The 24077-nt window shown below is 46.7% G+C and overlaps 1 protein-coding gene across 1 annotated transcript in view; it reads left to right on the top strand.

The window, feature by feature from the left end:
• The first annotated feature begins 3665 nt into the window (after positions 1 to 3665).
• Positions 3666 to 24077, top strand: part of LOC137640179 (uncharacterized) — a 92557-nt gene continuing 72145 nt past the window's right edge. The window contains exon 1 of the mRNA XM_068372704.1: positions 3666 to 3817. The gene's annotated coding sequence lies outside the window, so the exon portion shown is untranslated. The remainder of the gene's footprint in view (positions 3818 to 24077) is intronic.

The following is a 24077-nucleotide window of genomic DNA, read 5'->3' as shown; positions in this document are numbered from 1 at the left end:
AACACTAGATTACAATACAATTCTTCTTCTCTCGAGGTGTTAACTACCGCACTGTCTGTAATTGTTCAGTAGATATTTTCCTCATGGTAAGGGTGGAAGAGACTCTTTAGCTATGGTAGGCGGCTCTTCTGGATGAAGGAGAAGGACACTCCAAAATCAAATCATTGTTCTCTGGTCTTGGGTAGTGACATCGCCTCTGTACCATGATCTTCCAGTGTTTTGAGTTAGAGTTCTCTTGCTTGACGGTACACTCGAGCACAGTGCACACTATTCTATCTAATTCTTCTTCTTCTTGTTTTGTTAAAGTTTTTATAGTCTTTACAGGAAATATCTATTTTAATGTTGTTATTGTTCTTAATATGTTTCATTTTCCCTGGTTTCCTTTCCTCACTGGGCTATTTTCCCTGTTGGGGCCCCTGGGCTTAGAGCATCCTGCTTTTCCAACTTGGGTAGTATCTTAGCAAGTAATATTAATAACACATACGCGACACGTGACTGTGTCTCTAAGCAAAAGCTACAACTTCATCGAGCAAAAGGTAGCAAATAGTGATAACTTTGTATGATTTTAAACAATTGCTTCTTGCCTAAGCATTTGCTACGTGAGGTTTTACTTTTACTTACAATCTTTTGCTCTAAGACAATGCTTGGTTTTTTATTCATCAGGCAGTGTTGTCACTTTGCTCTCACTCAATATCCACGTCGAGGTGCCATTATCTCCACAAAATATCCACAAAACTTTTTCAATGTTCCACAGATTAATCTGCAAACCTTTTCCGTCGAGGTGCCATTTTCTCCACAAAATATCCACAAAACTTTTTCAATGTTCCACAGATTAATCTGCAAACCTTTTCCGTACAATGATGATGAAACCTAAAGTTTTATAGTGGCATTGCATTATTTGACTTGATCCCCATACAGAAACAATTTAAGTAAAGTTAAAACCATTTTTTCTCAAGCAGAACGGTATTTTTTTTTTTTATGAAAATACAATTACATTTTCTTAACATACATTTTTTTTCCTTTTATAAAGAAATATTTCCTTAACAAATTATATTTCACATTTTTGTATATACATTGTATCTCGGATTATATTTCTGTCACTCATGACTGAGACAAATACTCCAAATTGACGAACTTGAAGAAAAATATAATAATAATAATAATATGTTCTAGAGTAGACTGTAGGCTGTATATTATCACACTATTTCCTTCTTTTGTTCGTTCCTTCGTTTAAGAACGCATTACCTATGGCAAAACACTGGCTCCTGCGCAAGGGCAGCCCTTAAGAGAGAATTTCCTTCTTTGGATGACAATGATTTATTTATACATGCCAATGCGGGCGGAAAAGTGGTAAAACTAGTAAGGTCAGAAATTCCGGTAGATAAGTATATTTTGTGTTTGTTGATATGGACAAAGTCATCGATAGAGAAGAGAGCAATTGATTAAATGAAGTGAAATTAATAACAAAGAGAAGGTATCCAGATAATGCATGACTTTAAATTTTCGTTTGAAGAGAAAACTTAAAGCAAATAGTGAAAGTAACTTTATAATAGGATATCTGATTATGTTGTTTTCAGGTCGTATATTGTGTGACAGACAACTATTTTGGTCTGATTAAAAACTTTATGAATCCTACCTTAAAGCGTAGAGGGTACACGTGGTCAGCCCCACTCTGTGAAACCGAGGAGTATATTTTAAAGTTACACACACACACACACACACACACACACACACACACACACACACATATATATATATATATATATATATATATATATATATATATATATATATATATATACACTCGGGGACACTATCCTTACTAATTTTTCTTCTTGTTTTGTTAAAGTTTTTATAGTTTACCTGTATATAGGACATTCTTATTTTAATGTTACTGTTCTTCAAATATTTTATTTTTCCTTTTCCCTTTCCTCACTGGATTATTTTCTGTGTTGGGGCCTCAGGGCTTATAGCATTCTACTTTTCCCACTAGGGTTGTAGCTTAGCAAGTAATAATAATACTAATATATATATATATATATATATATATATATATATATATATATATATATATATATATATATATATATATATACAAAAAATGAATCTTATTTAGTTAATGGAAATCGTAATAAAAGCAAGTTGCAAGAGATTATGTCAGTTTTTAAATCCACGGTCCTGTAAAGGATAATCTTTTGCCTGTAGCCGAATTTATTGCCACAACCAATAATGTTTCCATATGTTTATTGTCCTTATACTTACACCAAGACTGGATACCTCGGAGTAATCCTTGCCTTTCTCATCCCACCCAGTTAAGCTCTCGAGTTATTCCTTCCACCGTCGTCAGTTCTAGATTAGTAGGCCTACCCTCAACAGAAATTAGTACTAATGTCATATATGTAGCTTTTTTTCCCTCAATGAACCGTTCGGTATTCGAGAAAGATGTTTTAGAAATAAGCTACTCTTTCATTTTAACAAATAAATTATTTTGATAAATAAATTGTTCTTTTAATGAATACTCCATAATAATATACCTATAAGTTCTTCCAAACTTATATAAATTTTCTTCAGAAATTCAACGAAAACTTCATGAGGGTATAATCGGGCACAATATTCTATCCAAATTCTCTTCCTCTTGTTTTGTTGAAGTTTTTATAGTTTGTATAGGAAACATTTTCACTTCTTAAAATATTTTGCTTTTCCTTGTTTCCTTTCCTCACTGGGATATTTTCTCTGTTGGGGCTCTTGGGCCTACAGCATCCTGCTTTTCCAACTAGGGTTATTGCTTGGCAAGTAATAATCATAATAATTTTCCTATCCCAGTCTTCGTAGGACCGCGATATCTAACAACAATATCTTGTTTTTTTTTTTTTTTTTTTTTTTTTTTTTTTTGTCGGAGGACAAAGTATGCTGTGTACCCTCCCCCTAAACTCAAACTTTTTTTTTGGGGGGGGGGGGGCCGTGGGGCATGTCTCCGTGAGTTACCCCCCTAAACATTTATAGAAGGTATGAAAAATTTGGTGAAATACCTTTTCACTCTACACAGATGAAACCGTACGGAGAGATAAAAAATTTAATGAAATATATCTGATAAAAAGAGACATCAGAACAGGTCAAGGCGAGAAAATGAAACGAAAGGATTCCGGAACGAAAACTTTTTTTGGGGGTGGGGCATGTCTTTGTGAGTTACCCCCTAAACATCTATAGAAGTTGTGGAAAATGTTGTAAAATACATTTTTACTCTACACAGATGAAACCGTACGGAGATGATACAAAATTTAATGAAATATATCTGATAAAAAGAGAGACATCAGAACAGGTCAATGGGAGAAAATGAAACGAAAGGGTTCCGTAACGAAAATCGACGAAACTAAAGAGGTGAAGTTACAAAGGTTTTGCCCACGCCTTGATTCTAGTGGGCCTCCAGAAGACCAGACCAAATCAGGGTTGCCAAGTTGGCTTTTTTTTGGACCAAAAACCTCAAAATTTGGTCTTTTTCGTGCTACACACCTAAATTTGGCCTTTTTAAAAATTGGTTAGCCTTAAATGCTATATTTTGGCCTTTTTTTACCATTAGGTTGGCCAGCTGATCAGATGTTGGCATTTTTTACATTTGGAAAACCTGGCAACTCTGGAGTAACTTCCCACCAAAGCACCAATGTTGTTTTGAAATTGGATTCTGTGGAGCTGAGTCTGCGCAGGAATAGTTGTTGTATACGCGGTCCTTTTAATGGTTGACAATCGCCTTCGAATTGTTTATGTTATTCTGCCATTTGAATGTCTTCTATAGAATTTCTCGTCAAGCTCCTATTCAAACGTAAGTAAATCCAAATGGGGTTAGTTTTTAGATATGCGCAGTTTATTGATAGCTTATACCAATTTAGGGGTGGCTTCTTATGCTCAACTGGTACTCTTCAATACGCCTATATATTGATCCTGTTTAACCAATGCACGAATGACAAGTGGACGTAAGGAGAGTATTCACAACTGTAATTGTATGTTACTTTAATTTCACAATAAATAAATGAACCAAACAATTTTCAAGTTAGTTATCCTGTGTTATGCATGTCAGACCATTGTTGTTGCCAGCCACCATATTATACGTATCCCCACAGAAGGGTAAAATTATAGAATAGTACATTAAACAATTTGGTGAAATTAAGGTTGTAATCTTGTGTATTTTGTAATGCTTGGAACAATTTCACTAATGAATTCAAGCGGAAATCCCTAATTTTTTAAGGTTAATATTTGATACTTTATTTGTTAGCAAATCTGGAACTCGCTATAAGAAATGGTCAAGTAAGTGCTGGTTGTTTTTACCCTTTTCTCTGAATGAATGAAGAGGGCTGTGGCATAATTCCATAACTTGTGTATTGAGCGAGTAAAATGTGAATACCATTTCATTGGGGTGAATGTAGTTCGCTGGGACAGGGTAAGATAAGAGTACGGCAGTCTAAGGATACGGCTCCTAGGTTAGGTTGGGTGGAAAACCTTAGGTTAGGTTAGGTAGGAAACATTCGGTTAGGTGATGTTCTTGTGTCTGTAAAATGTGGTTTTTCACTCTGTTCCAACAAACTACAAAGGCTCCGCGAGCGTAGGGCAGTCATGGTGGAGGTAAAATGATTTGAGGGACGTCATGTGAATTATTGGAAATTATACTTTAATTTCACGCCAGTTAGAGAAACCACTTATATTTATCTTGTTTTTATCATGCATTTCTTGTCATTACCATGGCTGCAAATCCCTCTTTTTTTTTATTCCCCACCTAAATACCCAGATTCCAACTGGTATCCTCCATAAGTGTTATTATATGGGGAGAGGTAGGAAAACTCTTGAACAGGTGGTTTGCCCCAATATTTATGATCAGAAAGGAATAAAATATGAGATAATGGGTAGGAAAAATATACAGTATGGTTCATGTATTTGGCCATAAATTAAAGTATCATATATGTCTCTGGAGAATAGATAACAGTAAAGCTGGAACACGGCAGTTGAAATTATAATGAGGTGTAAACAACGAACAGGTAGTTACCTATTGGGAGCGGGAAGGCATCCGCACCCCGCCGGCTAACTGACAACTGACAGATTTCAACCGTCATTGACTAAACACTGGATGGTACTACTTTTTGCAGAATTTTAATAACTACTTATAACTTATTCTTATCCGGTGGGGTGGCTTTGAGTGTTTGCTTCATCATGGATGCCGACCGACTGTTATGAGGAAATGTCCAGGAGTGCCAGCCAAGACCGGTATTTTTATGAGTTCCCGTGATGTGGATCCTAATCAGCTGTGTCCTCAATGCCAAAGGCATACTTGCTCGCAAGTGCCTCTTGTAAGGATCAACAAGAGTGGCCATCCATCCAGTGGGATAAGTATGGAGGAGGAGGAAGAATAAGCTTGGGGGGATCCTTCGCACTCTGGGTTATCCTCGAAGTCGAATAAAGCCTGAGCAGCTTCTTCCACCTCTGGTACTCTTCTGTCTGACTCATCTCCTTTGGCTACCTCTTGTGACAAGTTGATTAAAGAGTGGTGGCCCTTTAGCCTTAGGGCCATCTCTGGGGGAGGGAGGTCTGTCAGTTTCTCCTAGCGAAACGTCAGGACCACCTCCTCAGCGGGTCCTTTGTTTCAGAGGTCTGATGGTTTTTTTATACCGAGGTCTTTGGAGGAGGAGCTTCAGCAATCCTTGCTTCCAGATGCCCTCCAGAGGTCATTGCCCTACTAACATCTGTCAGAGAGTTAACGGTCATTGCCCTACTGGCTTCTGCCCAGGAGTTACCGTACCGGTCATCGCTCCGTCCTCCCAAGGACTTGTCATCTCTCCGTCCTCCCAAGGACTTGTCATCTCTCCAGCCAGCGGATTACTCTCGCCCTTCAGGGAGCTCTCCTCCTACTAAGCATCGCTCTTCGGAGCTTGCTAGCCTGGTTGATGCGCATCTTTGGCACGATCCTTCCTCTTCGAAGTAGGATCCTAGACCTGCTCATCAGAGGTCTCTTTTGTCTTTCAAGGAGGACTCGCCACCAAGACATCCATCTCTTAGGACTTCAGCTTCCAGACCCTCGCGCTCTTCTAGACGAAGAGCTTCTTCAACAAGCTCTTCCCCAAATTGTCTTAGGCCTTCCTTGCCTTGCAGTTCTAGACACGCTTCCAGACAAGTTTTACCTTTTTAAATATTAAACTTAGCCGGTGAATATATAATAGCTGACGTCTCGGACGGCTCGACAGAAACACAAAAACTCGCGAGCGATCGCCATGAAGGTTGCGGGTGTGCCCACCAGCGCCGACTATCGGCCAGATACCGCATATGCATGTAAACAGCTCCAGTTCTTCTCTGTCGGTCTTGTCGACAAGTTGATTCCGCTCGCTGTTGACCTGGAGTTTTCGTCATTTTTGGTGAAGTACTTTCATTTTGGTTGTTTTGAGCTTTCGCAGTGACAGGTGTTTTTCTCTTCAATTAAAACTCTTGAACCCTTTTTTGGATAGTGTTTATTGTTGATGACTTTGGATTTTCTTTGACTGTTCAATATGGCTGACCCTTCTCCTATCCCTGGACCTAAATTTCGCAAATGTAATGCTAGGGATTGTAACAAACGTCTTCCCAAGGCCTCTCTCGACCCACATACCGTGTGTTCTAATTGCCGGGGTAAAACCTGCCAATTAGGAGATCGGTGTGATGAGTGCGTGGTCTTGTCGGAATTCGACTGGCTAGAGTTTGATAAATATTCTCGTAAGCTTGAGAGAGATAGGGTGAGGAGAAGCTCCTCTAGGTCGTTGGATTTTTCCTCCTCCCATGCCCCTGAACCTAATCCTTCCCCTGTAGTAGTTGTTCCTGAACCCTCTACTAGCACTCATGAACCATCCATGCGGGATATGTTGCTTGCCATTCAAACTTTGGGCGAGAGAGTTGAGTCCCTAGCATCGGACCGTAATCAACTCATATCGGATGTGAATTTATTAAAGTGTCAGAGTGCCAAATCAGAAAATCGTGGGGATAAAGTGATTAGTGTTGCGACCGAGGGTTCGTCTGTTCGTGCTTGTCGTTCTCCTAGTCCGAGACCTCTTTCAGGCTCCCCTGCACCAGGGAGAAGTAATGTCGTAGGACTTAAGGGGACGAGAGGCTTTAACCAACGAACAGACGTTCCCTCTGTGGTATCGGGCGTGTCTCATCAAGATCGCCCCTACCATAAGACGAGCGAGGCTGTTTTCTCCTCGTCATCCGAAGGCTTCTCGCAAAAGAAACCTTGGAGCAAGGTTTCTAGACCCTTAAAGCGGAAGTCAGTCCCTTCAGGACAGGTCCAGCGTCCTGGCTGTAGCCATTGGGACAGCTCTGACCCTTTGCAGTCGTCGGAAGACTGTTCGCCGATTAAACGTAAGCGTAACACGGGCTCCGAGAGTCTCAGTAAAGGCAATGTTTTGCCTTCACAGACGTTACCATCGTCTCGGCCCGTCCTGACTCCCGTTGATCCTAAATGGGTTGTCCTGCGGGATATGCAGACTAAGCTTGCCTCCCTTATGGAGGAGTATACCGTTGAGCAGGTTCACGATGATCCTCGCCGTTACGCTGATCGAGACTCTGGCCGTCAGCCGCCCAAACGAGCCTTTACTCGCCCTTTTGACGTTATGAAACGTGATGTCGGTAGTTTGTCACGTCAGTCACGTGACTTGGAGCCTCACTCGCTGCAGTCCCGTGTTGACTTTCAGCCGCTGCCGCAGCCTCGTGTTGACGTTCAGCCGCTGCCGCAGTCTCGTGTTGACGTTCAGGACGTTCGCCAACCAGCTCAGTTGCCTTGTTTTGACGTTGAGCGTCAAGCACCGCAGTCAAGGGTTGTTTTGACTGCTCAGTCTAGGCAGTCAAGGCAGTCTCGACTTGACGTCGAGCGTCCATCAACTCCTGTTGTTGTTGCTGGTCAGTCCTTTCAGCAGCGACATGACGTAGCTTCCTTGACTACTACTGCTGCTCCTTTGCGTGTGGACTTTGCTTGTCAGGCATTGCCACTGCGGCAGGTCTCTCCTTTTCTTGAGACTCATCAATTGTCGGACGAGGTTCCTTCAGATGAGGATGTTGCTGATCCTCCGCCTACTGATATTCCTTTGGGTGTTTTATCAGACGGAGAAGAGCCTAAGGCTGCTCAACCCTCTATGGACTTTAATTAAGAAAATCATGATGATTTTTAAGGATCTTTTCCCAGACCATTTTGTTACTTCTGCTCCTCGTTCGCCTCCGTCAGAGTTTGCGCTAGGCTTAGCTACTTCGAAGCCTTCTTTTACTAAGCTAGTGCTCTCTCGCTCTTCTAAGAGGGCTTTACGTTTGCTAGGCGACTGGTTGGTTACCAGGAGGAGTTTGGGGAAGACGGCCTTTGCTTTCCCTCCTTTTAAACTAGCTTCTAGAGCGAGCGTCTGGTATGACACGGGAGAAGTTCTCGGCTTGGGAGTCCCTGCCTCTGCCCAGGGAGACTTCTCAAGCCTCGTAGACTCTCCCCGTCGCCTGGCCATGAGACGCTCTAAAGTTTGTTGGTCCTCCTCGGACCTTGACCATCTCCTTAAAGGGGTTTACAGGGCCTTCGAAGTTTTTAACTTTTTAGATTGGTCTCTAGGAGCATTAAGCAGGAAGATCTCGTCTGCCGACCAGGATGTTTCCGTGCTTATTATGTCTTGTATGGACAAAGCCATCCGCGATGGCTCCAATGAGCTCGCCGCTACCTTTACGTCTGGAGTCCTGAAGAAGAGGGAGACTCTTTGCTCGTTCCTTTCGGCAGGAGTTACTCTCTGTCAAAGGTCGGAGCTTCTCTTTGCCCCCTTATCAGCTGCCTTGTTTCCTCAGCAGCTGATCAAGGACATTGCGGCTTCGCTTGTGCAGAAGGATACACACGACCTGATGGCTACTTCTGCTCGCAAGGGAGCTCCTTCATCGTCTTATGTCGTGAGGCCCAAGATCGATACCCCAGCGACTAGGTTTATCCCGCCCTTTCGTGGCAGAGCCCCCAGCAGGGGAGGCGCTCGTGCCGACGGTAAAAGAGGCAAGAGGAGAGGATCCAAGTCCTCCCGTGACAGAGTCTGACTGCCCACGTCCTCAGACAGCGGTAGGGGCCAGACTGAACAGCTTCTGGCAGGCCTGGGAGAAGAGGGGTGCAGACCAAGAGTCTGTGTTGTTGCTTAAGGAGGGGTACAAAATACCTTTTGTACGCAGACCTCCTTTAGTAACAGTTCCTCTAGACCTCTCTCCCAGGTATCGAGAGGAGTCAAGGAGACAAGCTCTACATCAGCAGGTGTCTCTGTTGCTAGAGAAGGGAGCGGTGGTGAAAGTCTCGGACCTTCAATCACCGGGATTTTACAACCGTCTCTTCCTAGTCCCAAAGCATACGGGAGGTTGGAGGCCAGTGCTGGACGTCAGTGCGCTCAACGTTTTTGTTATAAAAACAAAATTTACGATGGAGACCACGAAGTCCGTCCTAGCAGCGGTCAGAGAGGGAGACTGGATGGTCTCTCTCGACCTGCAGGATGCGTACTTCCACATTCCTATTCACCCAGATTCTCAACCGTATCTGAGGTTTGTTTACAGGAATGTGGTGTACCAGTTTCGAGCACTGGGCTTCGGCCTCAGCCCTGCTCCTCTCGTGTTTACGAGGCTCATGAGGAATGTGGCAAAATTCCTTCATTTATCGGGAATTCGAGCCTCCCTGTACTTGGACGACTGGCTTCTCAGAGCATCGTCCCGTCATCGCTGTCTGCAGGACCTTCAATGGACGTTGGGTCTGGCAAAGGAGTTGGGACTGTTGGTGAACTTAGAAAAGTCTCAACTGAATCCCTCCCAGACGATTCTCTATTTGGGGATGGAGATTCGCAGTCTAGTTTTTCGGGCTTTTCCGTCTGCCACCAGGATAGAGCAAGCCCTGCTCAAAGTCCGCCTCATGCTGAAAAAAGACCGTTGCTCAGTGAGAAGTTGGATGAGCCTCTTAGGGACTCTGTCATCCCTGGAGCAATTTGTCTCACTAGGGAGACTTCACCTTCTCCCTCTCCAGTTCCATCTAGACTCACACTGGAACAAGAGCAAGACTTTGGAAGATGTGTCAATCCCGGTCTCCGAGCCAGTAAAAACGTGCCTGAACTGGTGGGACAGCAACATAAGTCTGTGAGAGGGTCTGTCCCTGGCGGTCAAGAACCCAAACCACGTGTTGTTCTCAGACGCGTCGGATTTGGGTTGGGGAGCGACTCTGGACGGTCTGGAATGTTCGGGTCTTTGGACGTCTGATCAGAAGAGCATGCACATCAACGGCAAGGAGCTGTTAGCGGTTCACTTGGCCTTGACGAGTTTCGAGAGCGTTCTTCGAAACAAAGTGGTAAAAGTCAATTCGGACAACACCACAGCCTTGGCGTACATCTCCAAGCAAGGAGGCACTCACTCCCACACACTGTTCGTCATCGCAAGGGACCTCCTCATCTGGTCAAAAAATCGAGGCATCTCCCTGTTGACAAGATTCATCCAGGGGGACTTGAACGTCTTGGCAGACTGTCTCAGTCGGAGAGGTCAGGTGATCCCCACAGAATGGACCCTCCACAAGGACGTGTGCAAGATTCTTTGGGTGACTTGGGGTCAACCCTCCATAGACCTCTTTGCCACCTCGTTGACCAAAAGGCTCCCGACCTATTGCTCTCCAGTCCCAGATCCAGAGGCGGCCCACATAGATGCGTTTCTACTGGACTGGTCTCACCTGGACGCGTACGCATTCGTTCAAGATCATCAACAAGGTACTGCAGAAGTTCGCCTCTCACGAAGGGACAAGGTTGACGTTGGTTGCTCCCCTCTGGCCCGCGAGAGAGTGGTTCACAGAGGTACTTCAATGGCTGGTAGACGTTCCAAGGAGTCTTCCTTTAAGGATGGATCTCTTACGGCAGCCCCACGTAAGGAATCTTCATCAAAGCCTCCCCGCGCTTCGTCTGACTGCCTTCAGACTATCGAAAGACTCAAGAGCTCGAGGTTTTTCGAAGGAGGCAGCCAGAGCGATTGCGAGAGCTAGGAGAGCTTCTACCATCAAGGTATACCAGTCGAAGTGGGAAGTCTTTAGAGACTGGTGCAAGTCATCATCCATTTCCTCTTCCAGTACCTCTGTAGCCCAAATTGCAGACTTTCTCCTACATCTGAGAAATGTTCGCTCCCTCTCGGCTCCCACTATTAAGGGCTACAGGAGCATGTTGGCTTCTGTGTTCAGACATAGAGGCTTAGATCTGTCCAATAATAAAGATCTCCAAGATCTCCTTAAGTCCTTCGAGACCTCTAAGGAGCGTCGTATGGCAACTCCTGGATGGAACTTAGACGTGGTCCTAAGGTTCCTAATGTCCGACAGGTTTGAGCCATTACATTCAGCCTCCCTGAAGGATCTCACCCTCAAGACGCTTTTCTTAGTGTGCTTGGCTTCGGCTAAAAGGGTCAGTGAGATCCATGCCTTCAGTAAAAACATCGGCTTTTTTACAGATAAAGCCACATGTTCACTTCAGCTTGGTTTCTTGGCCAAAAATGAACTGCCTTCTCGTCCTTGGCCTAAGTCGTTTGATATACCTTGCCTGTCAGAGATCGTAGGCAACGAGCTTGAAAGAGTACTGTGTCCAGTTAGAGCTCTTAAGTTTTATTTAGCTCGTACCAAATCCTTACGAGGTGGATCTGAGGCCTTGTGGTGCTCAGTTAAGAAGCCCTCATTGCCTATGTCTAAAAATGCTTTATCGTATTTTATTAGATTTTTAATCCGAGAGGCTCATTCTCACTTGAGTGAAAAAGATCGTTGCTTGCTTAAGGTCAAGACGCACGAAGTAAGAGCTATAGCAACTTCCGTGGCCTTTAAGTAAAACAGATCTCTACGAAGTATTATGGACGCGACCTTTTGGAGGAGCAAGTCGGTGTTCGCTTCATTTTACTTAAAAGACGTCCAGACTCTTTATGAGGACTGCTACACACTGGGTCCATTCGTTGCAGCGAGTGCAGTAGTGGGTGAGGGTTCTACCACTACATTCCCTTAATTCCAATATCCTTTTAATCTTCTCTTGAAATGTTTTTAATCTTGTTTTGGGTTGTACGGAAGGCTAAGAAGCCTTTCGCATCCTTTTTGATTTGGCGGGTGGTCAAAGTCATTTCTTGAGACCGCCCAGATTAAGGGTTTTGATGAGGTCCTGTTGTATGGGTTGTCGCCCTGGATATAACAGCTCCTGGGAGTCTTTCAGCATCCTGAGAGGATGGCTGGGCTTCGTGAGGAAAGCGGACTAACAAGGCAGAGTAATCGTCAGAGTCAGCTTCCTTACCAGGTACCTATATTTATTTGGGTTTTGTTATGATATAACTATCAAAAACTCTAAGCATATACGCCTTTATTGTATTAATACTGGTCTCTACCCACCACCATGGGTGTGAATCAGCTATTATATATTCACTGGCTAAGTTTAATATTTAAAAATTATATTTTGATTATAAAATAAATTTTTGAATATACTTACCCGGTGAATATATAAATTAAAGGCCCTCCCTTCCTCCCCGATAGAGACCTAGCGGAATGAGAAGAACTGGAGATGTTTACATGTATATGCGGTATCTGGCCGATAGTCGGCGCTGGTGGGCACACCCGCAACCTTCATGGCGATCGCTCGCGAGTTTTTGTGTTTCTGTCGAGCCGTCCGAGACGTCGGCTATTATATATTCACCGGGTAAGTATATTCAAAAATTTATTTTATAATCAAAATATCATTTTTACCTTTAACCTCTCCTGTAAACCAGGCTTCTGCTTCCATGGAACAAAAAGTTGGATGGTGGAGGTCCTCCAGTCCACATACCTCCTCCCATTCATCAGCTCTCCACCTCTGATTCATCCCCCGGCGGCATCGTTGCCACTATGATTAAAGTGGGGATGATTGTACAGTATTCTTAAAGTGCTCTCAGTCCCATCAAGCAGATTTGGCATACACTTGAGCTACTCTAATCATAGTGGTACTATCCCTTTGTGGTAGGGTAGTGAGTGGTCATTTGGGAAGTAGCTCTTGCAGGTGTCATTGGTGGTGAAATTAATTCTGTGAAAGGCTAACAGAGTCTTCTTTAGGATTTCAGACAATCTTAATTTTTCAATATTAAACTTAGCCGGTGATTATATAAGCTGCAGCTCTGCTGCTCGACAGAAAACTCTACGTTCAAAATCCGCCAGCGATCGCTATGCAGGTAGGGGGTGTACATCAACAGCGCCATCTGTCGTGCAGGTACTCAGTACTCAATGTAAACACAGAACTCAATTTTCTCTCTGTCGTGCCACCGGCAAGACCTACTAATTCGCTGTTGCTAACTGGATTGGTTTTCACATCTTTTTGGTGAAGTACACGTTTCTAGTTTTGAGCTTTCGCTTTGCAGGCTTTATCTTCAATACATCCTTGCATTCTTTTGTTGATATCGGATTATTTGTTGATGACTTTGGATAGTTTTTGAATTCCCCTTTGACTAATTCAAAATGGCTGACCCTTCTCAAGTCCCTAAATTCAGGAAGTGTAATGCTAGGGACTGTTCAAGGCGTCTTCCGAAGGCCTCTATCGATCCTCACACCGTTTGTTTCAATTGTCGGGATAAAACCTGTCAATTGGAAGATCGATGTGAGGAATGCGTTGGGCTTTCGGAATTCGATTTTATCGAATTCCAGAAATATACACGTAGGCTAGAGAGAGATAGAGTCAGGAGAAGTTCGTCTCGCTCCGTTGAATTTTCCTCTCCTCATGCCCCACAACCTATTCCTTCCCCTGTAGTGGTTGCTCCTGATCCCCCTTCTAGCACTCAAGAACCTTCGATGGCAGATATGATGCGTGCCATCCAAGCTCTGGGTGAGAGAGTTGAGTCACTGGCTAGTGACCGTAATCAGCTCATGGCAGACGTCAAGGAGCTGAAGTGTAAGAGTGCAGTGGGTAGTGATAAAGTGAGTGATAGTGTTGTGGATAGTGTTGCGCTTGAGGGTTCGTCTGTTCGTGCCTGTCGTCCGCCCAGTCCGGGACCTCTTGCAAGCTCCCAAGCCCAGGGGAGAAGCAATGTCGTACGACCAAAGGGTTCGAGAGGCTTTAATCACCGAACAGACGTTCCCTCCGTGGTTTCGGGCGTATCTACCCAAGATCGCCCCACCCACACAAAGACGAGAGAGCCCATTTATTCCTCGTCTGCGGAAGAGGTTTCTCGTAAGAAACCATGGACCAAGGTCTCGCGGCCTCTTAAGCGCAAGTCGGTCCCTTCCGCGCAAGTCCAACGGCCCAGTTGTAGCCACTGGGTCAGTTCGGACTCGCTGCAGTCTTCCGACGACTGCTCACCTCCTAAGAGAGGCAAAGCGGTACCGCATCAGGCAGTCACACCGTCTGTTGCCGCACCTGCTCCTGTAGACCCTAAGTGGTCTTTGCTGCAGACCATGCAGTCTCAGTTAACGTCATTGATGCAGGACTTTCGTGCGGAGAAGGTTGACGCTGCACCAACCTCTAGCCTACAACCACCCACGGTTGTGCGTCCTGTGGACGCTGAGGCGACCTTCTGCCGCACTCCAGCTGAGAGAGTCCCGCCACCCATGCGTTCCAGTGTACCCTGCCAGCCGCATGTTGACGTTCAGCGACGCACGGAACCTTCCGTTGACGTTCGCGAGGTACAACAACAGTCTAAGTGTGGTTACCTCTGCTCGCCCACATCAGACTAGACAGTCTGGAGTAGACGCTATGCGTCCCCGCGCTGCTATGGTTGTTGCCAGTTCACAGACTGGGCAACAGTTCCATGACGTTGCGTCCGGTTCAGTCACGCGTGCACCCGTGCACCCGTGCTGCCGGACTCAGCTGACCAGCCGATTCCTACTCCTTTGCCGCTTCCTCCTCAATTCTCAGATGATGGACTCTCTGATGATGACGACGCGGCACACTTTGATGACCCACATACGGACCTTGACGAACCCAAGACCACGCAACCCTCTTTGGACTTTAGAAAAGTTCTTGCTCTGTTCAAAGAGATGTATCCGGACCAGTTTGTGTCTGCGGCTCCACGCTCCCCTCCGTCAGAGTTTGCTTTAGGTACGCAGTCATCCGCGCCTGCCTTTACGAAACTCGTCCTCGCCCGCTCGTCCAAGAGAGCTTTACGAGTTTTAGGAGATTGGATGCAGTCCAAAAAGAACCTAGGGAAGACAGCGTTTACGTTTCCCCCTGCGAGACTCTCTTCCAGATCGAGCGTCTGGTATGCCACGGGAGAAGTTCTCGGCTTGGGAGTTCCTGCCTCTGCCCAGGGCGACTTCTCAAGCCTGGTAGACTCTCCCCGCAGGCTAGCCATGAGACGCTCTAAGATATGCTGGTCTCCTACGGACCTAGACCATCTGTTGAAAGGAGTGTTTAGAGCCTTCGAGGTCTTTAACTTTTTGGACTGGTGTCTGGGAGCTTTGAGCAGGAAGATCTCCCCGTCTGAAGAGGAATCTTCCTTGCTCATAATGTCCTGCATGGACCAGGCCATACGTGACGGATCTAGTGAGCTTGCGGCTTCGTTCGTATCCGGGGTCCTCAAGAAACGGGAGAACCTTTGCTCTTTCCTGTCAGCTGGAGTAACACCGTGTCAGAGATCAGAACTTCTTTTTGCTCCTCTCTCAAAGTGCCTTTTTCCAGAGGACTTGATTAAGGAGATTGCTGCCTCTTTGATTCAGAAGGACACCCATGACCTGGTTGCGTCCTCTGCCCGCAAAGCCACCCCTTTGCCTACCTTGTCAAGACCCAGGATGGACACTCCAGCGTCCAGATTCATTCCGCCCTTTCGTGGCAGAGCCTCCAGCAGAGGAGGTGCTCGTGCCGAAGGGAGACGTGGGAAGAAGAAAGGTACCAAGTCCTTTAAAGGCAGAGTCTGACTGCCTCCTTCTTCAGACAGCAGTGGGAGCCAGACTCAAGAACTTCTGGCAGACCTGGGAGAAAAGAGGCGCAGATGCACAATCTGTGAAGTTGCTCAGAGAAGGGTACAAGATCCCGTTTGTATGCAAACCCCCTCTAGCAACGTGTCCCATCGATCTCTCTCCCAGGTACAGAGAGGAAGACAAGAGACGAGCTTTGAAGCAGGAGGTGTCTCTCTTACTAGAAAAGGGAGCGGTAGTCAAAGTCCGGGACCATCAATCCCCGGGCTTCTACAACCGTCTCTTCTTAGTGGTAAAGAAGACAGGAGGGTGGAGGCCGGTGCTAGACGTCAGTGCGCTGAATGTCTTTGTCACAAAGCAGACGTTCGCCATGGAGACCACAAAGTCCGTTCTAGCAGCGGTCAGAAAGGAAGACTGGATGGTCTCTTTAGACCTAAGGGACGCATACTTTCACGTCCCCATCCACCCAGACTCCCAACCTTTTCTGAGATTTGTTTACGAAAAGGTTGTCTACCAATTTCAAGCCCTGTGCTTTGGCCTAAGCACAGCTCCTCTTGTGTTTACGAGGCTGATGAGGAATATAGCCAAATTCCTTCATTTAGCGGACATCAGAGCCTCCCTCTATTTGGACGACTGGCTTCTAAGAGCCTCTTCCAGTCGTCGCTGTCTGGAGAATCTAAAGTGGACTCTAGATCTGATCAAGGAATTGGGTCTCCTGGTCAATATGGAAAAATCTCAACTGGTCCCATCCCAAACTATTGTGTATTTAGGGATGGAGATTCACAGTCAAGCTTTTCGGGCTTTTCCGTCGGCCCCCAGAACAAGTCAAGCCCAGGTATGCATCCAGAACATGCTGAAGAAGGAACGATGTTCAGTCAGACAGTGGATGAGTCTGATAGGGACGCTATCATCCCTGGAACAGTTCGTTTCGTTAGGGAGACTACACCTCCGTCCCCTTCAATTTCACCTAGCTGTTTACTGGAAAAAGGACAAGACGCTAGAAGCGGTCTCGATCCCCATTTCCGAGAAGATGAAGTCGTCCCTGACTTGGTGGAAGGACAGTATCAGCCTCAGAGAGGGTCTGCCCCTGGCTGTTCAGACCCCCAACCACGTTCTCTTCTCGGACGCATCGGACACGGGCTGGGGTGCGACATTAGACGGTCGGGAATGCTCGGGAACTTGGAACTCGCATCAAAGAACGTTACATATCAACTGCAAGGAGCTACTGGCAGTTCATCTGGCCTTGAAAAGCTTCAAGTCCCTCCTTCAAGGCAAAGTGGTGGAGGTGAACTCGGACAACACCACGGCTTTGGCGTACTGTACATCTCCAAGCAAGGAGGGACCCATTCTATGACGTTGTACGAGATCGCAAGGGACCTCCTCACCTGGTCAAAAGATCTAAACCTTTCTCTAGTAACGAGGTTCATCCAAGGCAACTTGAATGTCATGGCAGATTGCCTCAGTCGGAAGGGACAAATCATTCCAACAGAATGGACCCTACACAAGGATGTGTGCAAGAGACTGTGGGCCACATGGGGCTAGCCTACCATAGATCTCTTCGCAACCTCGATGACCAAGAGGCTCCCAATATATTGCTCACCAATCCCGGACCCAGCAGCAGTTCATATAGATGCCTTTCTACTGGATTGGTCACATCTAGACCTATATGCATTCCCCCCCGTTCAAGATTGTCAACAAGGTACTGCAGAAGTTCGCCTCTCACGAAGGGACAAGGTTGACGTTAGTTGCTCCCCTCTGGCCCGCGAGAGAATGGTTCACCGAGGTACTTCAATGGCTAGTGGACGTTCCCAGAACTCTTCCTCTAAGGGTGGACCTTCTACGTTAGCCACACGTAAAGAAGGTACACCAAGGCCTCCACGCTCTTCGTCTGACTGCCTTCAGACTATCGAAAGACTCTCGAGAGCTAGAGGCTTTTCGAAGGAGGCAGCCAGGGCGATTGCTAGAGCAAGGAGGACATCCACTCTTAGAGTCTACCAGTCGAAGTGGGAAGTCTTCCGAAACTGGTGCAAGTCAGTATCAGTATCCTCGACCAGTACCTCTGTAACCCAAATAGCTGACTTCCTATTATACCTGAGGAAAGAAAGATCTCTTTCAGCTCCCACTACCAAAGGTTACAGAAGCATGTTGGCATCAGTCTTCCGTCACAGAGGCTTAGATCTTTCCAACAACAAAGATCTACAGGACCTCCTTAAGTCTTTTGAGACCACGAAGGAGCGTCGTTTGGCTACACCTGGTTGGAATTTAGACGTGGTACTAAGATTCCTTATGTCAGAAAGGTTCGAGCCACTACAATCAGCCTCCTTTAAAGATCTCACTTTAAAGACTCTTTTCCTGGTTTGCTTGGCCACAGCTAAAAGAGTCAGTGAGATTCACGCCTTCAGCAGGAACATCGGATTTTCATCTGAAACGGCTACATGTTCTTTACAGCTTGGTTTTCTAGCCAAAAACTAGCTACCTTCTCGTCCTTGGCCGAAATCGTTCGATATTCCAAGCCTTTCAAATATGGTTGGAAATGAACTAGAAAGAGTCTTATGCCCTGTTAGAGCTCTTAAGTTCTATTTAAGACGAACTAAACCTTTACGAGGACAGTCAGAAGCTTTATGGTGTTCTATTAAGAAACCTTCTTTGCCTATGTCAAAGAATGCCTTATCCTATTATATCAGACTGTTGATACGAGAAGCTCATTCCCATCTGAGTGAGGAAGACCAAGCTTTGCTGAAGGTAAGGACACATGAAGTTAGAGCTGTCGCAACTTCAGTGGCATTTAAACAAAACAGATCTCTGCAGAGTATAATGGACGCAACCTATTGGAGAAGCAAGTCAGTGTTCGCGTCTTTTTATCTTAAAGATGTCCAGTCTCTTTACGAGAACTGCTACACCCTGGGACCATTCGTAGCAGCGAGTGCAGTAGTGGGTGAGGGCTCAACCACTACATTCCCCTAATTCCATAACCTTTTTAATCTTTCTCTTGAATTGTTTTTTATTGTTGTTTTTGGGTTGTCCGGAAGGCTAAGAAGCCTTTCGCATCCTGGTTGATTTGGCGGGTGGTCAAATTCTTTTCTTGAGAAGCGCCTAGATTAGAGGTTTTGATGAGGTCCTGTAGTATGGGTTGCAACCCTTGATACTTCAGCTCCTAGGGGTCGCTCAGCATCCTAAGAGGATCGCGAGGCTCCGTATGGAAGACGTACTTAAAAAGGCAGAGTAATTGTTCAAGTTGACTTCCTTACCAGATACTTATTTATTTTATGTTTGTTATTTTGAATAACTGCTAAAATGAAATAAAAAATCCTTAGCTCATAATAATGTAAACATTTATTGCTGGTCTCTACCCACCCCCCTGGGTGTGAATCAGCTTATATAATCACCGGCTAAGTTTAATATTGAAAAATGTTATTTTTATAATAAAATAAATTTTTGAATATACTTACCCGGTGATTATATATTAAAGGACCCTCCCTTCCTCCCCAATAGAGACCCAGTGGACCGAGGAGAAAATTGAGTTCTGTGTTTACATTGAGTACTGAGTACCTGCACGACAGATGGCGCTGTTGATGTACACCCCTTACCTGCATAGCGATCGCTGGCGGATTTTGAACGTAGAGTTTTCTGTCGAGCAGCAGAGCTGCAGCTTATATAATCACCGGGTAAGTATATTCAAAAATTTATTTTATTTTAAAAATAACATATTTTCTTTCCCGTAGACCTATTTTTTCCATTGTTTTTCTTGCCATTGTTGTTACAGTGGAACCTCTACATACGATCTTAATTCCTTCCGAGAACTACCTCGTATGTAAAAACAATCGTATGTTGGGGCAAATATTCCCATAAGAATACACTGTAATTTGTATAATTCGTTCCACAGCCCAAAATCCTATGATAACTCCTTAATAATTTACTACACATAATTACTCATAACAATAATACAATTGCATTATATAAGAAAGATGTAAAAAATCACAAATTTTAAGTAATTTGTATTATTCTTAACTACTTACCTCGAACTACTTTCTCAGGAGTATCTGGGATCTCCTCCCATCCGACCAGAGTTTTGCGTAGTTTACCCTAAACCCATTTTCTATGAGGGGTAACCTCAGGTGGAGTGATATGCGCCCTGAGGCTAACCCCGGGTCAGAGAGCATGCCTGCTCAGGTCTCGACCTCCAGTAAGTTCTTGATAGCTAAGGTCTCTAAGGATACCAGGGGACACTCGGGGAAGGCAGGGTGGGCCATTACCCGAAAGTAGTTCGAGGTAAATACTGTTAGGAAAAATACAAATTACTTAAAATTTGTGATTTGTTCCAACACGAAGTACTTACCTCGAACTACTTTCTTAGGAGACTTCTACTTTAGGAGGTGGGCGTGGCCCCAAAAAGTTCTTGAGACCGTGCTGAGGAAAATCCAGAGACCTAGAAAGGAGGCTAGGTCGTGTTGACCCTATAGAAAATCGATTGAGAGGAAACTACACAATAACCCATCTTAGTGTCTAAGAAACTCACCTGTGCAAGAAATCCTAGGGGACATGTCTTCCCCCCGTTGAGGTACTCGTCTCTGACTCAGGGCCCTCTCAGAGCCCACTTGAAGCGGAAAAAGGGAAAGAATGTACAAGGGGGTTTAAGGAACGAACCTGTGTCTCTTGTGATTGTTACCCGCGGTTATCACTGAGGCTATGCCTTTAAACCATTTGGAGCGCCGAAACGACGGTACCTATCGAGAACCCGTCCAGGGATCTTCTTGAATAGTCCTTCAGATAGTGAGCCGTGAAGGTAGACTGGTTGGCCCAGGTGCCTGCCCTTAGGATCTGGCCCACTGCCATATTCTTCTCGAAGGCCAATGTAGTACTCGGGCCCCTAATGTCATGGGGCCTTGGCTTCCCCGGCAGGGGGATTCCTGCCTTACTGTAGGCCCTGATGATGACCTGCCGCAACCAGAAGGAGATGGTATTCTTCGAGACTGGCTTCTTCACGAGGCCTGTGGAAACGAAAAGGCTTTTGATCCCGGGCCGGAGTTTGGCTGTCCTTTCCAAGTATTTCCTCACCGCCCTGACGGGGCACAGGTGCAAATCCTTCGAGTCGTCCGACCGGGGGATTGCTGGAATTGAGAAACCTTCAAATCTGGGGTCCCACACGGCAGGGTTCTGGTTCTTAGCTACGAAGAAAGGGACGAACTTGAACGTGACTTCTCGCCAACCTTTCGAGTGAGCCACTTCGTAGGACAGACCATGAATCTCGCCTACCCATTTAGCTGACGCTAACGCACACAAGAAAACCGTCTTGAGAGTGAGATCTTTGTCCACGATGTCTTTCAGGGGTTCGAACGGAGGTTCGGATAACATTTTCAGGACCCTTGCCACGTCCCATTGTGACACCTTAACAGCTTGCGGGGGGCATGATTGCTCAAAGATCTTAATGAGCATTGAGATATGTCTGGAGTTACCCAGGTCTAAGCCTTTCAGGAGAAAAATTTGACCCAGAGCAGCGCTGATTCTCTTGATGGCTGGGATGGACATGTTGACCACGTCCCTGAGGTAAACTAGGAAGTCCGCTACTTGCAGGATGGAGGCCTTCAGGGGCCTGATGTCCCTAGCGGTGCACCATTTGGTAAAGGTGGCCCACTTGGCCTGGTATACAGCTGTCGATGACCGTCTCAGGTAGCCCGACATCCTCGTTGCTGTACTCGACGAATAGCCTTCCCTCCTCAGGAGGCGCTCGATAACCTCCACGTGTGAAGGCGAAGGGACCGAGGACTTTCGTGGAATCTTTGGAAGTGTGGTTGCCGGAGAAGGTCTGGCCTGTCCGGAAGGGGCCAGGGCGGCTGTTGTGCTAACTCCCTTAGGTCCACGAACCATTCTCTCTCCGGCCACCAGGGCGCTACCAAAGTCATCCACAGGTTGTTCGCCCTTCTTACTCTGTTGAGGACCTGCCTGAGCATCCCGAAGGGGGGAAAAGCGTACACGTCGAGATTGTCCCAAGGATGTTGGAAGGCATCCTCGAACGCCGCTTTTGGATCTGGTACAGGAGAACAGAACACGGGGAGTTGTGTGTTCAGCCTTGTTGCGAAGAGGTCCATCACTGGAGAACCCCATTTCTGAATGACGGTCCTGGCTACTTCCGGGTGCAGAAATCATTCGGACCCTACCACTTGCCCCATCCTGCTGAGGACGTTGGCGAGGACGTTCCTTTTCCCTGGAATGAACCTTGCTGAGATTCTGATCTGCTCCACTTCGGCCCACTCCAGAAGTTTTAACGTGAGGACGCACAGCTCCCTCGACCTTAGGCCTCCCTGTTTCTTTATGTAAGCTACCACCGTGGCGTTGTCGCACATTAACGCCACGGTGTTTCCCCGGAGTAGGTGTATGAACTCCTGGCACGCTCTTCGTACTGCCCTCATCTCCAGTATGTTTATGTGCTGGGTCTTCTCTAGGGCTGTCCAGTTCCCTCTTGCTGACTTCCCTAGGAGATGGGCACCCCACCCCTCCTTCGATGCGTCCGTGAACAGAAACATCTCTGGAGGGTCGGCTGCAAAGGGCATCCCTTTGAGGGTGTTCGTCCTGCAGCTCCACCATTCTAGGACCCGTTTCGTCTTCGGGAACACCGGGACCACTGTGGGGGGAGTCCGTTTGGTTCCAGCTTTCCTTTAGGTTCCATTGGACCTCCCTGAGCTTTAGCCTGCCCTGGGGGACCAGATTCTCCAAAGACACAAGGTGGCCTATCAGCCTCTGCCAGTCCTTCGCTCTCCTGGGTTGGTCCGTCAGGAAGGGGCGGAGGACCTGGTCTCAGTTGTCCAGCCTGTCCGCGGAGGGGAAGGCTTTCACTAACCGGGAATCCAGAACCATTCCGAGGTAGGTCGTCCTGGTGGAGGGTATCAGTTGGGACTTCTTTAGGTTGATGGTGATCCCCAGAACGTTCCAGAACCGCAGCAACATCGCGCCTTGCTCCTTCAGTACTTCCTCTGAGGCTGAAAGTAACAACCAGTCATCTAGGTAACGAATCAGGCGAATGCCCTGTTCATGTGCCCGGACTAAGACCGTTGTGAAGACCCTCGTGAAGACTTGGGGGGCAGTGGACAGCCCGAAGCAGAGGGTCTTGAACTGCAACGTTTGGGTCTCCCATTTTACCCGTAGATACTTTCTGCTGGAGGGATGAACTGGGATTTGGAAGTAAGCATCCTTAAGATCTACTGACATCATGAAGTCCCCTTCTCTCAAGGACGCCAAGACTGACTTCGGAGTGTCCATTTTAAGTCGGTCTTGCAGACGAACTTGTTGAGGGGTCTATGACCAGTACAGCGTGCTGTAGAACCCCCGGACCTGGGTCCTGGACAAGTTCCATTGCCCCTTTTGCCAACATCGCTGAGACCTCTCCCTGCAGAGCTGTCTGTTTCAAGGGATCCTTGGGGGCTAGCCACTCTGCCTGCTGGTCTGGCATCAGAGGTGGAGGGTCCACTAGGAAGGGCAACCTGTACCCTTCCTTCAGTAGTCACGGTCCACGGGTCTGCTCCGTGTTCTTCCCATGCTTGCCAAGAACGTTTGAGGCATCCCCCCACCTGAGGCTTCGGCAGGAGTAGGGGGCCTCCCTCCTTATCTTCTCCTTGAGGAGCGGCCTGAACGCCCTCTTCTGGATGCCGCGAACGATGGCCTATAGTCGGCTTGGATCGAGGCTGATTCCCTACGGGAGGGCTGAGACGACTGGGACCAGGCTGTAGCCGAGTTGTCTCTCTTAGGCTGGCTAGGAGAGGGCCGAGGAGGGCGAAGGGCGTCGACGGAGGACCTTCTGTACGCCGGCCTTCCGACCGGGTGGGGCCTGGTCTCGTACGGTTCCTTCAGCCTTCTAACTCTCTCCATCGACTCCTCCGCTGCTTTTGGGGGAAAGATCCCGTCGTCCCACAGGGTCAGGTTCCTCAGAGACCTGGCCTCTCTGTCCGGAAGCATCCTAGTAAACTTGCTTAAGACTGGTAGGAGGGGAATTTCAGGGCCTTACCTCCCGAACTGGTAAGTTCCTTGAGTAAGGCCTGGGTTTCCGGTACCGTCAGATCGTAGGATGACTGTACGCCCACCAGTCCAGCCAAGAGGAGACGTTGACTAGGTCCTTCGAGATCTCCTCTATCATAACCGCCTCCGAAGGAGAGAAGCAGATCGGAGCCGTGGACGCCCTTTCTTCTGAGGCTCCCTACCCCAACACGGTGAGTGCTGGCTC

This window comes from Palaemon carinicauda, chromosome 4 (assembly GCF_036898095.1).
Source record: "Palaemon carinicauda isolate YSFRI2023 chromosome 4, ASM3689809v2, whole genome shotgun sequence".
NCBI lineage: Eukaryota > Metazoa > Arthropoda > Malacostraca > Decapoda > Palaemonidae > Palaemon > Palaemon carinicauda.
This window is presented reverse-complemented; position numbering and strand designations above follow the sequence as displayed.